Below are 3,038 nucleotides of genomic sequence, written 5' to 3' on the forward strand. Positions count from 1 at the left end.
AGACACCCTGCGCTGGAGAACCAGTCGACTGACGGAGCTGGCTGAATTTGGAAGTGAAACAAAGGTGATTGCATAGTAACAAAAACGGGGCAAGAAAAAAAATAAGCAGAAACAGATGAGAAAAGTTTTAAAGATGCAAGGAGTAAATTGCAGGCTGCTCTGAGTCAAGAGAGCCAAACAGATAAAGGTTATAGTAATGAAAATGGGGCAAGAAATAAGTGAGTAAAAACAGATGAAAAAGGCTTTAAAGACACGAGGAATAAATAGAAGGCTGCTCTAGACAGAGAGCTAAGCAGAATGATAATGTTAATTGATTTAACTTTCAAAATGGGTGTGATTCTGAGTTGTATAATATTTTTCTGGATAAAAACTCAATGTAAAGGTTTTTCTGGTTACTGGCTTAAGGAAAGGTTAATTCGGAACAAAAGGTTTTTCTGTGAGTTTTCTGATGAGGTCATTAAGGTAGTAGTTATGTCTTCCAGAATTATATGGATCAGACATGACAGAGGTAGGCCTCCAGAACACTAGATTTCAGAGAATCAAAATAATTATCTTGATACTAAACCTTGTTTTGAGATTTGTATATTGCAGAATACACAGCTTTGGAGAATGAATCTTATCACCTGCATGTTCACTGATGCCCTGGACTTCCAGCTGGATGCAGTTAAGACAGACTTCAGATGCTTTCAATTTACCCTTCCCCTCATCCCTCTTCTAATATCTCAACACCCATGTTCAGCTTGACTTGCTTGGATTTCTCCCTGACCCAGGGATTCTCCTCGTGGATCTCTTCGGTTTTTTCTTTCTTTAAGGAATGGGTGGGGGTAGGGTTATTTGGCTGCATGATCTTTGGGGGAGTGCTGCTTACCCTCTGGTTGCTCTGCAAATTCAAACAACAACATCAAAAGGATAAGGTGGTGATCACGCAAGCATTGCTTGCCGTGGAGCAGGGAACATCCCCTCAAGCCTGGTTGAATCTGCTTAAACAATGAGACACCATCACTTAACAGGATATCTTGAGGGCTTGTGTTCCCATTGCACCAGGTATCCTAGTGGTGGTCCTCCATACTTCCTGGGGCTCAGGTTCCCATTGCACGGGATAAAAGGTGTGGAGGGTCTCGTACTGCTTAACTGCCTTGAACGCCTATCGGTAGAACGGTGGGCTAGATCGGCAACCTAACAGCCCTCGATTGTTGTTGCAGTTTAATAAGAAAGGGGGAGATGTGAGGAGCCGCATTTGCCATTATAAGATGGCGCCAGCTTCTGCTTCCTGGTTCTTCACGGAAGCTTTACTTGAGAATGCGCCTGCGCATGGCGCGAAAACCGAGTATGACAATTGGATGAAAGATTTGAGCCAATAAGGGATCTGCACGTCTCCCAAAGCTCTATTTAAGCAGCGGGCTTTCTGAGCTCGGCGTCCTTCCCTCCACCTCACCATCATGAGAGCTGTTCAATAAATGCTGTCAGAAGGATCCTGAGTGTGGCGTTCTCCTTATCGGCGAGGTAGCGCGTAACAGATACATATGGAGACTTGATTTAATAGGTAGTATTGAATGCATGGGCTACAGCCTCCTGGCAAATAGTAGGGCTGTTAGCCATGCATTGGGGAGTACAATCTGTTCAAACCTGTAGGCTGGTCCTGTGTCATTGATTTTAGGTACAAAGAAGGTGAAATGCTTACAGTCTTGTTCACGGAGTGGTATTAAGAAGAAACAATATTTGATAATACTAATAGCAGGGTATTTACAGGTATGTCAGAAATAAAAGGGAGGCTGTGTTGAGGACAGTCCCAGATTTTCATGGTCTTATTAATTGCTCTTAGATTCTGGAGGAGCCTCCAGGTCCAGGTCTTCTTTTTAATTACAAAAACTGGAGTATTCCAGGAGCTCCTAGAGGGTCAAAAGTGCCCTATATCTAGCTGGTGCTTAACTAACTGTTGTAATATTGTTAATTTCCCCCTGTTTAATAGTCATTGTTCCACCCAGACAGGATTGTCTGTGATCCATTCTGGTAGGGAATAAAATATTTGACAGTGGCCCTTAGAACTGGGGGTTCTTTGGATCTTGATATTTTGGGTACTCTTGTATTTGGAGGCCTTCTCCTCCTTCTCCACTAATAAGGACCACAGTTAAGTCTTCTAAGATATCTTTACCCAGCAGGTTAGTGGCCACATCAGACACTAGGGGACTAGTGGTCCCACTTGTCCCATCTGGGTCTTCCCATTTGTCTTAGATAATAAATACATAGGAAAGACCATCTACTTCCATCACTTGAGGTCCTGGTAAGGATGGTCCAATGTGAAGGGATCTCGGTTTCTCTTAGTATGGTGCAGCCTGTGGAACTTGTATGGAGAAGTTACCCTGACTGAAGCGTTGGTCATAATTTCAAGTTATTGACTGAATGAGAAGGTCTGGTCCTTTTTGTTGTGGCCCTAGTTTTTTGTTTTTGTTTTTTGTTTTTGTTTTTCTGTTTTGCATCTAGCATTCATCTATAAACAGGACTTCCCATTGTACGAACAAAGAGGTCTAGAAAGACCTGGCGATCCAGGAGATTATTATTCCTGAGGCTTTGTAAAATGGACTTTGTCCAGAGGCTGTGGACTCTGTCCTCAAAGATGGCCTGGAACAATTCTTTTATATCTGCTACTGGGAGTTAATTACACACACACACGCACACGCACACGCACACGCACACACACACACACACACACACACACATACACATACACACATACACACACACATACATTCTATATTAAATTAACATCCACTATTAGTACTGTGTGAAAATAAACTCCTTTCTGGCTCATGAATTACAGATAACTTTTACATTTTTTCTTTTTGTAGGGGAGATGAGAATTTCTCCATAATGGTCCCTAACATGGAAACATTGAAGGTTGCCAAAATTGGTGCAAATATTAACATTCTCAAGCAGTTTCTCCCCCCAACTCTGGATTCAGCACTTAATTCTGATTATGGATGGTTTTCTGGTATTGTCCCGATGTTTAAGTACACATACTATTAGTACAAGAGAGGAAA

This window comes from Arvicanthis niloticus, chromosome 4 (genome assembly GCF_011762505.2).
Source record: "Arvicanthis niloticus isolate mArvNil1 chromosome 4, mArvNil1.pat.X, whole genome shotgun sequence".
NCBI lineage: Eukaryota > Metazoa > Chordata > Mammalia > Rodentia > Muridae > Arvicanthis > Arvicanthis niloticus.